The sequence below is a fragment of the Schistocerca nitens genome, chromosome 5, assembly GCF_023898315.1.
Source record: "Schistocerca nitens isolate TAMUIC-IGC-003100 chromosome 5, iqSchNite1.1, whole genome shotgun sequence".
Classification (NCBI taxonomy): domain Eukaryota; kingdom Metazoa; phylum Arthropoda; class Insecta; order Orthoptera; family Acrididae; genus Schistocerca; species Schistocerca nitens.
In genome coordinates this window covers 133,112,948-133,128,185 of record NC_064618.1, presented here as the reverse complement: position 1 = coordinate 133,128,185, position 15,238 = coordinate 133,112,948, and the positions used below count along the sequence as shown (strand labels likewise).

Below are 15,238 nucleotides of genomic sequence, written 5' to 3'. Positions count from 1 at the left end.
ACCAAAATCGTGTTAGGGCGTATCTCGACGAAAACCTACCAAGAAGATGGACAGGCCGTAGAGGTGCTGTGGAGTATCCACCACGTTCCCCAGACCTAACTCCTCTGGAATTTTACCTGTGGGGAACACTAAAGGACGTCGTTTATCGACAAAAGCCACGCACATTGGATGAACTTCGAGAATCCATCGTACATTCATGTGCAAATATCACACATTGCAGTCGTATCATCGTGCTGCAGTTCGGCGGCATCGTTTGTGTGTGGATGTTAATGGTGACCATTTTGAACACCTACAGTGATATCTTTAAGTTGGACTTTAAGCTACACTTTCACCAAAAATGAGACAACTCCGTCAATTAGTTTGCAAGTTATGGACTTTTAAATAGTAGATACATTTTTTTTTAGCCCTCTGTATGTGGTAGTTATCTGTCCGCTTTGTCATCACTCTTCTGGCTGGTCCGAATACTTCCTCCCCTCTGCCAATCTCTTCATCTCAGCGTAGCACTTGAACCCATCTTCCTCGATTATTTGTTGGATATGTTGTTCCCCTGAAGTTCCCTTGAGTGTCGTCAGGTGCCGTGAATATTCTTTAATGTCTGAACGCCTGTCCTATCATCCTGCTCCTTCTTCTTGTCAGTCTTTTCTACTTGGCCCTCCCGTCGCCTCTCTTCATTTCTTTCACACCAGTCCACCTAATTTTGAAAATCCTTCTGCCACACTTCTAATGCTTCGATTCTTTTCTTTTCTATTTTTCCCGCAGTCCACGATTATTTTCATAGAATTCTGTGGCTCTGAGCACTATGGGACTTAACAGCTATGGTCATCAGTCCCCTAGAACTTAGAACTACTTAAACCTAACTAACCTAAGGACATCACACAACACCCAGCCATCACGATGCAGAGAAAATCCCTGACCCCGCCGGGAATCGAACCCGGGAACCCGGGCGTGGGAATAGAATTCTGTGTTCCAAACGTACATTCTCAGTAATTTCTTCCTCAAAACATGACCAATGTTTGGTACTACTATACTTCTTTCGGCCAGGAACGCCTTCTTTGCTTGTGTAAATCTGCTTTCTACATCCTCTTTGTTTCGTGCATCATGATATCAGAATCCTTCATTTCATCTCCTCCGTGGTCACCAGTTCTGCCGTTAAGTTTATATTGCTGGCCACACTTTTGCTGCTCCTCATTACCTCCGTCTTTTTTCGATTTGCTCTCAATCCATAGTGTGCGCTCATTAGACTATTCATTAAATTCAACACTATCATACTACGGTATGAAATAGGGGTTGAAAATTATTACGAAAAAATAAATAAATGTAAATGTCGTGTGACTAGGGCCTCCCGTCGGGTAGACCGTTCGCCGGGTGCAAGTCTTCCGATTTGACGCCACTTCGGCGACTTGCGTGTCGATGGGGATGAAGTGATGATTAGGACAACACAACACCCAGTACTTGAGCGGAGAAAATCTCCGACCCAGCCGGGAATAGAAATTGGGCCCTCGGGATTGACGTTCTGTCGCGCTGACCACTCAGCTAGCGGGGGCAGACTGTTACGAAAAAATTTCGTTACATCAAAACATTTTTAACGCAAAATCTGTGAATACTGACATTTGACTTCTCGGCCAGAGGATGAAAATTCCTGTGGAGATATCACCACAAGAACACAAAAGGCAGGATTAACAATAACCTCCGACTCCATCTGCCGTACTGGCTTTTTTCATTAGGAGTAATTTCTGGAAAGGCCATGCTTCTATGGCCTTAATTATCGTGAAAACTTTAGAAGGTTTAGCAATTTATGAACTAAATCTAAAACAGCTCTTTAACAGTCATGTCGATAAATCGATTTCGTCAGAATTACATATAACAAGAAACGATTCTTTAATACATTAACTTTCAGTAATCTTATATATATTTATAAAATTATTTCTGTTGTAATTACTAAGCAAGCGTGAGCCAAGCAGTGGTCGCTGAGCTGGTTGTTGACATCACTTTTGTTTTCCTTGTTACGTAGTGCATATATCAACACACTCCACCGGTATTTTCTCAGTTTGCTAAATGCTCTGGATGATCAATATACACTCCTGGAAATTGAAATAAGAACACCGTGAATTCATTGTCCCAGGAAGGGGAAACTTTATTGACACATTCCTGGGGTCAGATACATCACATGATCACACTGACAGAACCACAGGCACATAGACACAGGCAACAGAGCATGCACAATGTCGGCACTAGTACAGTGTATATCCACCTTTCGCAGCAATGCAGGCTGCTATTCTCCCATGGAGACGATCGTAGAGATGCTGGATGTAGTCCTGTGGAACGGCTTGCCATGCCATTTCCACCTGGCGCCTCAGTTGGACCAGCGTTCGTGCTGGACGTGCAGACCGCGTGAGACGACGCTTCATCGAGTCCCAAACATGCTCAATGGGGGACAGATCCGGAGATCTTGCTGGCCAGGGTAGTTGACTTACACCTTCTAGAGCACGTTGGGTGGCACGGGATACATGCGGACGTGCATTGTCCTGTTGGAACAGCAAGTTCCCTTGCCGGTCTAGGAATGGTAGAACGATGGGTTCGATGACGGTTTGGATGTACCGTGCACTATTCAGTGTCCCCTCGACGATCACCAGTGGTGTACGGCCAGTGTAGGAGATCGCTCCCCACACCATGATGCCGGGTGTTGGCCCTGTGTGCCTCGGTCGTATGCAGTCCTGATTGTGGCGCTCACCTGCACGGCGCCAAACACGCATACGACCATCATTGGCACCAAGGCAGAAGCGACTCTCATCGCTGAAGACGACACGTCTCCATTCGTCCCTCCATTCACGCCTGTCGCGACACCACTGGAGGCGGGCTGCACGATGTTGGGGCGTGAGCGGAAGACGGCCTAACGGTGTGCGGGACCGTAGCCCAGCTTCATGGAGACGGTTGCGAATGGTCCTCGCCGATACCCCAGGAGCAACAGTGTCCCTAATTTGCTGGGAAGTGGCGGTGCGGTCCCCTACGGCACTGCGTAGGATCCTACGGTCTTGGCGTGCATCCGTGCGTCGCTGCGGTCCGGTCCCAGGTCGACGGGCACGTGCACCTTCCGCCGACCACTGGCGACAACATCGATGTACTGTGGAGACCTCACGCCCCACGTGTTGAGCAATTCGGCGGTACGTCCACCCGGCCTCCCGCATGCCCACTATACGCCCTCGCTCAAAGTCCGTCAACTGCACGTACGGTTCACGTCCACGCTGTCGCGGCATGCTACCAGTGTTAAAGACTGCGATGGAGCTCCGTATGCCTCGGCAAACTGGCTGACACTGACGGCGGCGGTGCACAAATGCTGCGCAGCTAGCGCCATTCGACGGCCAACACCGCGGTTCCTGGTGTGTCCGCTGTGCCGTGCGTGTGATCATTGCTTGTACAGCCCTCTCGCAGTGTCCGGAGCAAGTATGGTGGGTCTGACACACCGGTGTCAATGTGTTCTTTTTTCCATTTCCAGGAGTGTAACTTCGGGCCAACTGATTTCAGCATGTCTGCAACAATTCCATCTTCACCACATACTTTGTTATCTTTTAATTTGTCCAGCAATTTTCACTTTATTTCATGATTGTGAATCTGGATTGGATTTTTGAGAATTTCGAGTGGAAATATTTCTATAGACTCTGGGCGGTTTAGGAGTTTTTCAAATATTTTCAAAATTCTCTGCAGATTTCTTGGTTGTCAAATGTCAGTTGTCTATTTTCCTTTTTAAAGCAGAGCTTTTGGGGCTGGCACTTAGATTCTTTTTAAATGGTGTCTTTTTTGACTGTCCCCACATTGCCTTTTTGTTTGCCTTATTAATTTTGAGGTTTCTTTTCCAGTTGCAAGGAACGCGTCGCGTGCATTTTCTGATTTGTTACCGAAAGCCTTTTTTCTGGCTTTGGCTTTGTAAAGGAATTTGGTTTCCGACAGTTTTGGTTTACACTCTTAAGACCCCACAAAAAAAGGAAAAAAAAACGGCTCGCCACCAAGTAATTATCCGAATGGGACGGAAATAGGTAGATGTGAAGTACATGTACAGATAAACTGATGATATAATTTCAGACAAATTTGGTAATTTATTCAAAACAAAGACCTTCACAAATTGCGCAAGTTAATAACGCGTTGGTTCATCTCTGGCCCTTATGCAAGCAGTTATCTGGCTTGTCTTTGAGTGTTGGAGGCACTGTATGTCTTCCTGAAGGATATCATGCCCAATTCTGTCCAATTGGTGCGTTAGATCGTTAAAATCCCAAGCTGATTGGATTGCCTGCCCATAATGCTCCAAACGTTCTCAGTTGGGAGACCTTGCTGGTCAAGGTGGGGTTTGGCAAGCACCAAGGCAAGCAGCACAAACTCTCCACGTGTGCAGACCTGTGTTATCTTGCTGAAATGTAAGTCCAGGATGGGTTGCGGGATATGTACGTAGATGTAGAAGAGGTGCGTTTGCATCACGGAGAGGACCACCGTTGAACTTTCGAGAACATATATTACAACAAGAGTCTGGCAACAAATTATTTTCTCCCATGTACGTCCTATGAAATGACCACAACCCGACTATTTCAGAAATTAGACTTAAAACGGAGGTCTCACGCGCCATTAGCGAATTGATCAGGGAAGGGAGGAAAATGTAGTAGGGCCAGAATTTGCTATCAAGTGTAACGATTCAGTTCACGACACCCAGAGATTTATGGCTCTATATGGCATTTTTGTTTGGAGAGATGCATATGGGGCTGAAGACGGAATAATGAAATGCTGAAACTGGTAGCCTTCAAAAAAAAAAAGATAATAATAATAATACACGGCTTTTGGTGAATTTCGTTGACATTGACAATTACTTAACCAGTCGATGTCCCTGTCCGTGATGGACCAACAGAGATTTCTTCAACTGTTGTGACTGTTTCGTCTTTTTTCTACTGTTTTATTTATTTTTTTGGGTCATCAGTCTTGTGACTGATCTGATGCGAATAACCATGAAATCGTCATTTGTCCCCATCCCCTTCGTCTCAGAGTAGCGCCTGCACCCTACATCCTCAAGTAATTGTTGGATGTAGTGCAAAAAAAAAAAAATGGTTCAAATGGCTCTGAGCACTATGGGACTTAACTTCTGAGGTCATCAGCCCCCTAGAACTTAGAACTACTTAAACCTAACTAACCTAAGGACAGCACACACATCCATGCCCGAGGCAGGATTCGAACCTACGACCGTAGCGGTCGCGCGGTTCCAGACTGTAGTGCCTAGAACCGCTCGGCCACCCTGGCCGGCGGATGTAGTGCAATCTCTGTCTTCTCCTACACGTTTTACCCTCTAGAGCTCCTCCCATGACCGCAGAAGTTATTTCCTAATGTGTTAACATATATGCTGTTATGGAGTCACTTCTTCTTGTCTGTGTTTGCCGTATATTCCTATCTTCGCCGACTCTGCGGAGAAACTTCTCATCCTTTATCTTATTAGTCCACATCAGTCAACAAAGATTCTTCTACAGCGACATGTGTCAAATGCTTCAGTTCTCTTCTTTTTTAGTTTATCCTTAATGAATGATTCACAAGCATTCAGTCCCGTGCTCCAAAGGTACATTTTCCGACATTTTGTTCTAGAATTAAGCACTATGTTCTGTAGTACTCCAGGAATGCCCTCCTTCACTTGTGCTAGTCTGCTGTTCCTGTTAGCTTCGTCCGTCATCTTCAAAGGTAGCAGAAATACTTCCTTTATTTCATGGTTACCAATTTTGATATTTTGTTAATCGATAATCTCATTTCTTCTTCGATAATCTCTTTCTTCGATTTACTCTCAATCTATATTCAGTACGCATTACTTTGTTCATTTCAGTCAACAGGTCCTGTAATTCTATTACATTTTCACTGAAGACAGCGATATCATTAGCGAATATCATCGTTGACATCCTATCATCCAGATTTCTAGCCCCCCCCCCCCCTCTTGAACCTTTATCTTATTACCATCATTGTTTTCTCGCATAGATAGAAGAATAGGGGCGAAACGCTACATCTCTGTCTCTCCGTCCGAACAGGCCTCCGAAGACCCAACGGTACCGACAGACCGCCACGCCATCCTCATCTGATAGGCGTCACTGGATGTGGATATGGAGGAGCATGTTGTCAGAACACTACCCTCCCAGCCGTTGTAAGTTTTTGTGATCGGAGCTCCTACTTTTCAGTTAAGTGACTTCTCAATTGACCTCACAAGGTCTGAGTGCACACTGCTTACCAACAGCACTCAGCAGCTCGGACGGTCACTCTTCGAAGTGTTACCCAAGCCCAAGAGCTTTTATCTTCGGTGATCTGATAGGAAGGGTGTTAACGTTGCGGCAAGGCCGTTGGCACATCCGTGTCTTATACCCTTTTTAATTCGAGCTCTTCAATGGCTCTGAGCACTACGGGACTCAACTGCTGTGGTCATCAGTCCCCTAGAACTTAGAACTACTTAAACATAACTAACCTAAGGACATCACACACACCCATGCCCGAGGCAGGATTCGAACCTGCGACCGTAACAGCAGCGCGGCTCCGGACTGGAGCGCCTAGAACCGCACGGCCACCGCGGCCGGCTTCGAGCTCTTCGTTCTTTGTCTTCCATTCCTTATTGCTCCCTCTTTATTCCGGTAGATCTTTGGTCCTTCCGTATTAATAAGTTCTATTATCTTGTAAATAATAGATTTCAGCCATCAGTCGTCCTTTTGAAATTTTATTGGCAGTTCTAGATTTCAGCTATAAACTAGCCATCCTCAATGCATTATCATTTTTGACCAATGCGTGTAATGCCTGTTGGTTAGGCTTCATCCACAGTTAATTGAATAATAGATTTCAGCTATCAGTCGTCCTTTTGAAATTTTATTGGCAGTTCTAGATTTCAGCTATAAACTAGCCATCCTCAATGCATTATCATTTTTGACCAATGCGTGTAATGCCTGTTGGTTGGGCTTCATCCACAGTTAATTGAATAATAGATTTCAGCTATCAGTCGTCCTTTTGAAATTTTATTGGCAGTTCTAGATTTCAGCTATAAACTAGCCATCCTCAATGCATTATCATTTTTGACCAATGCGTGTAATGCCTGTTGGTTAGGCTTCATCCACAGTTAATTGAATAATAGATTTCAGCTATCAGTCGTCCTTTTGAAATTTTATTGGCAGTTCTAGATTTCAGCTATAAACTAGCCATCCTCAGTGCATTATCATTTTTGACCAATGCATGTAATGCCTGTTGGTTGGGCTTCATCCACAGTTAATTGAATAATAGATTTCAGCTATCAGTCGTCCTTTTGAAATTTTATTGGCAGTTCTAGATTTCAGCTATAAACTAGCCATCCTCAGTGCATTATCATTTTTGACCAACGCATGTCATGCCTGTTGGTCGGGCTTCATCCACAGTTCATTGAATACTCATTCAATGAACTGTGGATGCAGCCCGACCAACAGGCATTACATGCATTGGTCAAAAATGATAATGCACTGAGGATGGCTAGTTTATAGCTGATAGCTGAAATCTATTATTTACAAGTCAATGTAACAGTCGCTGAGTGCAACAGCCTCTGAATGGAGGGTAACCTGATGAAGTTCTATTATTCTCAGAATTTCAGTCTTGCACCATTTAGCGTTGTCGAATGCTTTGTCTAGTTGGACAGATCTTATAAACGTGTTTTGATTTTTCTTCAGTCTTACTTCCATTATCGTCAACGGCCTTGCAGTGGTAACATCGGTTCCCGTCAGATCACCGAAGTTAAGCTCTGTCGGGTTGGGCTAGCACTTGGATGGGTGACCATTCGGTCTGCCGAGCGCTGTTGGCAAGCGGGGTGCACTCAGCCCTTGTGAGGCAAACTGAGGAGCTACTTGATTGACAAGTAGCTGCTCCGGTCTCGGAAACTGACATACGGCCGGGAGAGCGGTGTGCTGACCACATGTCCCTCCATACCCGCATCCAGTGACACCTGTGGGCTGAGGATGACACGGCGGCCGGTCGGTACCTTTGGGCCTTCATGGCTCGTTCTGGAGGAGTTGAGTTGAGTTGCTTCCATTATCAATCGTAACGTCAGACCTGCTCCTATGGGGCCTCCACCTTTCTGAAAGTGAAACTAATCGTCATCTAACAAATCGCGCTTGCCAGCAACTTCGGTGCGTCGGATATAAGCTGACTGTGCGATAGCTCTCGAACATATCTGCCGTTGTTAACTTAGGGTTCCACGGATGACATTTCTCCAGTCACTTAGATTCGAGCCGGCCGCTATGACCGAGCGGTTCTAGGCGCTTAAGTTCGGAACCGCGCTGCTGCTGCGGTCGCAGGTTCGAATCCTGCCTCGGGCATGGATGTGTGTGATGTTCTTAAGTTAATTAGGTTTAAGTAATTCTAAGTCTAGGGGGCTGATGACCTCAGATGTTAAGTCCTATAGTGCTTAGAGCCATTTGAACCATCTGAATCTTAGATTTTACACGCCAACTTGAATAGACGTTTAATTGCCACTTCCTTCAATGATTTTAGAAATTCCGAAGAAATTGTACCCTCCACCTTGTAAGATAACAAATCTTCCATACGTCTGTCAAGCTCTGGCGGCGATAGCGGACCCCTTCTGCCTTCTAAATCAAATTCCATTCCATCTTCTATCGATTCAGCACACAGCTCCTCCGCTTCGTAGGCGCCTCCAATGTATTTTTTCCGGCTGTACGCTCAATCTTCTGCTTTTAAGAGCGCAATTCCTCCTGCCTGTCAATGATGACACCTTTGCTTTTAATTTGACCGAAGATTGCTTTCACTTTTGGATATGCTTAATCTACCTTTCTGGTGAACATTTTGATTTGTTCATATTTTCCTCAGGCATTTCCCCTAGCTTCCCTGCTCTTCCCGTTTATTTAATTTCTGACTGAGATGTATTTGTTTTAATCTTTTTTTTCAGGTGTGTGTTTGTACATCCTTCCTTCGTGTATCAACTGAAGTATCTCTTCTGTTACCCTCAGGTTTCTTCGCAGTTGGCTTTCTTCTACCTGTATTTGACTGTTCAACTTTTGTGATTGCCCTTTTTAGAACTATTCATTCCTTGTCAAATGTACTGCCTATTGGTGTATTCTTTACCGCAGTATCTCCAGACACAGGTAACTTCAAATACATATCATCATTCCCCAATATTTCGAAAACTTAGTTTTTTCCACGTTGATTCTTGCTCACTATTCTCTTAAAGTATAATCTACTCTGCCGGTCGGGGTGACCGAGCGGTTCTAGGCGCTACAGTCTGGAAGTCTGGAAGCGAGCGACCGCTACGGTCGCAGTTTCGAATCCTGCCTCGGGCAAGGATGTCTGTGATGTTCTTAGGTTAGTTAGGTTTAAGTAGTTCTAAGTTCTAGGGGACTGATGACCTCAGAAGTTAAGTCCCATAGTGCTCAGAGCCATTTTTTTTATAATCTACTCTTCATCTTTACTTAATTGTGGGCAGAGTATATATCTGCTCATGTGTAAGCCTTGCAGTCCAATATCTTACTTCTGAATCTCTATCTGACCATCTTGTCTCCACGTGATTTTCACGTATACCTCCTTCTCTTGTGATTTTTCAACAGTACGTTTGCTATCACTAGCTGAAATTTGTTGCAGAACTCTATTAATCTTCCTGTTTTCTCATTCGTATTACAGAACCCATATTCCCCGCTGATATCGTCTTCAATTACTTCCCCTGTCACAGCGTTCCAGTCCCCCATGATTATTTGATGATCACATTCTTTTGCATACGGTAATGAGTTAATCGCTCGGTGCCCTTATATATTTTGTCCCTCTCTCTCTCTCTTCACCTTCTGCTGGTGAAGTCGATATGTATACATGAATAATCGTTGTTGGCCTTGGTTATCTGCCGGTTTTGATGACAATGATCCTATCACCCACTTATTAAATGTAACTCACTCTTTGACATATCCTCCAATTCAGAACGATTCCTACTCCTGTAGTTCTGATGGTAGAGCACTTGCCCGCGAAAGACAAAGGTCCCGAGTTCGAGTCTCGGTCGGGCACACAGTTTTAATCTGCCAGAAAGTTTCATATCAGCGCACACTCCGCTGCAGAGCGAAAATCTCATTCTGGATTCCTACTCCTGTTGTACAATTTTCTGCTGTTTTTGATACTATCCACATTATTTTGAAAATAAATCCTTTTCTGTTTTCCATTCCACTTCTCTGAGCTCCAATATATCTAGATTGAGTCTTTGCATTTCCATTTCCAGGTTTTATAGCTTCTCTAGCACATCCAAATCTGTAATATTCTACGCTCCGATATGTATTTATTCTTCCGTCGGTTATCAACACTTTTCTCATAGTCACTCCACATCCCCTCTTCAAATGGGTCAAATGGCTCTGAGCACTATGGGACTTAACATCTGATGTCATCAGTGCCCTAGATCTTAGAACTACTTAAAACTAACTAACCTGAGGTTCAAATGGTTCAAATGGCTCTGAGCACTATGGGCCTTAACTTCTGAGGTCATGAGTCCCCTAGAACTTAGAACTACTTTAACCTAACTAACCTAAGGACATCACACACATCCATGCCCGAGGCAGGATTCGAACCTGCGACCGTAGCGGTCGCGCGGTTCCAGACTTAGCGGTTCCAGACTGAAGCGCCTAGAACCGCTCGGCCACAATGGCCGGCACTCCCCCCTTTCCCCCTCTTTGGCTGTCCCCTCCCGAAGATCCAAATGGGAGAATACCCTCATGGGGGAATGATCTGTTGGGGAATAATCTGATGGGGAATAATCTGGAATCTTTTTACAATGGAGACAGCATCATGACACTTTTTCACCCTCGGGTCACGTGTCCTGAGGACACACTTCATATATATTTAATCCAATGCTTTCCACTATCCTCATGTCATTGATCACTACTGATTCTTCCTCGTTTTAGGGACAGTTCCCATCCCAAGGGCAGGAGGGTGCCCTGAACCTCTTTCTGATCCTCCAACCTCCTTAACAAGGCCGTTGCCAGAACCCAGACGACTCCTTATGGCAGGAATCCTAGCGATATTGCTGGTAATTTTTATTTAAAATTTTAGCAGTGGCTGAGACCGAAAGCTGGTATATAATAAGAAACTCTACACCTAGATCACGGTGTGAGTGCCAGTAGCGAGAAGACAACTGAAAAATCGTCCGTTAAGTACTGAGCAGTTTAGTCGGCTCCTATCTGCGGGACGTATACTATTAATGACAGTAGCAAAAACGTTCGCCCCTGGTAACTGAGTGATCAGCGCGACAGAATGTCAATCCTAAGGGCCCGGGTTCGATTCCGGCTGGGTCAGAGATTTTGTCCGCTCAGGGACTGGGTGTTGTGTTGTCCTCATCATCATCATTTCATCCCCATCGACGCGCAAGTCGCCGAAGTGGCGTCAAATCGAAAGACTTGCACCGGGCGAACGGTCTACCCGACGGGAGGCCCTAGTCACACGACATTTCAGTAGCAAAAAGTCTTATATTTAAAATGGTGAACTGAGTGATCCTATTTACCTACTCAATGTGCTAGGCAGGGTTTTAGCAAACTGGTATCGAAAAAGAATAATGTGATAGGAAGGACTGTCCGATAGTCGTCCACGGAAGCCCCTTTGATGGAACTGTCCGATAATATTGTCTCCAAGGAGTGTCAACTTTATGACGAAAAATGTAGTTGATACACCTCCTCTACCGACACCGATAGCGGCTTAGGATCTGTAGGATACAGACAACTTCTGTGGTTTAAGGGGGAGGGGGAGACGAAAACTGCCTCTCTCATTCAGATTTTTCTTTCTGTGTCCTCTGATGTCTCTTTGAGACCATTCCTATCAACTGGGAGGCGTTCTGTTGTGTACAGTGCCTCTGGTCTTATGACTGGACAACAGTGTCTTAGCTTTTGGCTAAACTACACGAACTGCTTATCGCGGAAACCTTTAGTCTGGCATTACGTCACTTCCATCTTGTTCATCCTACATTTACAGGCTCAGCCGTTCCGTCCAGTCTTCTGAGTGAACATCCGTGCCCGCCTCATTTTTTTCCTCATGTACAACTACCTCTCTGGGTGTTGATAAGAAATTATTTATAAACTCTGTTTTCTCAAAGGAGGTTTGGAGGCAGGTATGCGTTACTTATTTATTTTACAAATTTAAAACAGTTCGTATTACATTTCTAACAATATTCATATGTCAGGATGTCCACAGTCAAACTCAATTTATACTTTCGTCCTGTCATAAGAATATGTTGCGTTGCAAGTCGTAATACGTTTTTATATTCTTTAATAGAGCTACATCTATACATACTCCTCGAAACCTACTGTAAAGTGTATGGCGGAGCATACATCGTACAGACATCATTTTTCAGTCCTGTTCCATTCGCGTATCGCGTCAGGGGAAGAGGACTGTCTGTGCGGCAATGTACGTGCGCTAATCATTGCAGTCATACATTCACGAGCCCTACGGGAGACATCATGGCGGCTGTAGAATGGTGTCTAAGTCTTTCTCGAATACACGCTCTCTATTTTTACCCAACACGATTCTGTGAGATCATCCATGATGCGACTTAACAGTTCAAATCTTCTGTGCCATTCTTCAGTTTTCAGCTGACACCACAATAAGCTGTACTACTATTACTGAGCCATCGACTGGAGAAAGTGCAGTTCAGGTGCTGCCTCATATGTATGGCAGAATGTGAAGGGTCTCCAAAAGGCTCTAATACACCACACTGCCAGACCCATAATATAGTGGTGTGCAAAACTTACGAACGGAAGTAACTTTTGCATGATGCGTCACTGCTAAGTAAGATAGCTCTATGAAACTTGGACCACACATACATGGTGAAACTTCCCCTTTGAAAATCAAGAATGAATGTGCTTCTAAACTTCTACGTTATTTGATTTTCAAACAGCTGAGCAAAACTGAACGTACTCAGAAATTTCTCTCTTTACTTATTCTGATCATCACTAAACTGACACAATATATTTTAGGGCAACGCAGTCTGACTTGCAATAATCCCTACAAAAGAATGGCCCTGACTAACAATAACCTATACCCTTCATGAATCACTTACCTCACAAAAATCTTCGTTATTCGGACTACTGCAATACAGCGAGCGCCAATACTGCCAGCTAAATGAAAGATTCTAACTACTGAAGGCACTAACTATTGATAGGCATAGTTAGCAAATGAAAGATTTTGATAGAGAACGAGCCAGCCGGAGTGGCCGTGCGGTTCTAGGCGCTACAGTCTGGAACCGCGAGACCGCTACGGTCGCAGGTTCGAATCCTGCCTCGGGCATGGATGTGTGTGATGTCCTTAGGTTAGTTAGGTTTCAGTAGTTCTAAGTTCTAGGGGACTGATGTACTGATGACCTCAGAAGTTGAGTCCCATAGTGCTCAGAGCCATTTGAACCATTTGATAGAGAACGAACGATGTGTTTACCTTAAAGTGTTCAAAAGTCATAATAATGGTTCAAAATTCTCTGAGCACTATGGGACTTAACATCTCAGGTCACCAGTGCCCTAGAACTTAGAACTACTTAAACCTAACTAACCTAAGGACATCACACACATCCATGCCTGAGGCAGGATTCGAACCTGCGACCGTAGCGGTCGCGCGGTTGCAGAGTTAAGCGCCTAGAACCGCTCGGCCATAACGGCCGTCAAGCAGTTAATTCCATAAATTATCTGGGAGTAGGCATTAGGAGTGATTTAAAATGGAATGACAATATAAAATTAATCGTCGGTAAAGCAGATGCCAGACTGAGATTCATTGGAAGAATTCTAAGGAAATGCAATCCGAAAACAAATGAAGTAGGTTACAGTACACTTGTTCGCCCACTTGAATACTGCTCACCGGTGTGGGATCCGTGCCAGATAGGGATGATAGAAGAGAGAGAGAAGATCCAACGGAGAGCAGCACACTTCGTTACAGGATCGTTTAATAACCGCGAATGAGTTACGGATTTGACAGATAAATTCCAGTGTAAGACTCCGCAAGACAGACGCTCAGTATCTGGGTACGGGCTTTTGTTGAAGTTTCGAGAACATACCTTCACTGAGGCGTCAAGCTGTATATTGCTCCCTCCCATGTATATCTCGCGAAGAGACAATGAGGATAAAATCAGAGAGATCAGAGCCCACATAGAGGCATACCGACAATGTTTCTTTCCATGAACAATACGAGACTGGAATAGAAGGGAGAACCGATAGAGGTACTCAAAGTACCCTCCGCCACACACCGTCAGGTGGCTTGCGGAGTATGGATGTAGATGTAGCAGTTCGTACCATGTATCATCCGTATTTCATCGAATAGTATTACTCGGCAATGAAACACCACGCGAAAGTTACTTCCGTTGTTATCTTTTGAACACCATTGTATTTAACGACTAAGCCTTACATAAATAATAATTCCAATTCTTGGATGTGGAAATATACGAGATCGTGACTCATTAACGTTTGATTCTTTATGCTGCACATTAATTAGTACGGAACCTACCAAGTCACATACTTTTTTTTTGTTATTTTAATTCAGTGGCTGAGGAAATCCTCAGCTACACGTTGCGAAATGATCTCCAAGGCATCTATTTCAGTAATACTTAACGAATGGAAATAGAAATTTTATGTTAGATCTTCAGAAACCGTAAGCGCAACCACCAAGTATGAAGTATAAATTGAACTGGATCTTTAGCTATGTATAATAGAACTGAATGAGACATTTTTTTACAGTAAATAACAAAAGCGTAGTAACGTCACACTCACCGGCGGCCTAGTGAGGACTGCCGTGCAGTGTCAGTCTGCCGGGGCGAGCGGCAGCAGCAGAGGCAGCCTGTCCCTGTCTTCGCCGCTGTCGCCGGTGCTCGAGTGTCAGTCCGGCCGCAGCCGCAGCCAGGGACTAGATATGAGCTGGCGCAAGTATCGATCCGGATGCTGGCACTCGGAGAGTGCGCACGCAGGCCCCGTGGCGCCGCGCGCGGCCGACTGACAAACTACTACCTGCAGGCTATACGGAAATATAAAAGCTGTATGGAAACGGAATCATATATTTTAAGCGTTATACTGTTCTCACCATTTATTATGTTATCGTCAACCAGTTATCAGTTTAGTTATGCCTACTCTACAGTTTATATTCATTCTTTGTCAGTATAAGTTAGATAGGAGCTGACGCAAGTATCGATCCGGATGCTGGCAGACGCAGGGTGCGGCCGCTAGACCCGTGGCGCCGCGCGCGGCCGACTGGCACACTACTACCTGCAGGCTATATG

The 15,238-nt window shown here is 44.8% G+C and overlaps 1 protein-coding gene across 1 annotated transcript in view; it reads right to left on the bottom strand.

Moving 5' to 3' along the window:
- The window catches only part of LOC126260306 (two pore potassium channel protein sup-9), a 94,451-nt gene extending 79,667 nt beyond the window's left edge, over positions 1-14,784 (bottom strand). Inside the window, exon 1 of the mRNA XM_049957630.1 lies at positions 14,736-14,784. The gene's annotated coding sequence lies outside the window, so the exon portion shown is untranslated. The remainder of the gene's footprint in view (positions 1-14,735) is intronic.
- Positions 14,785-15,238: the final 454 nt, after the last annotated feature.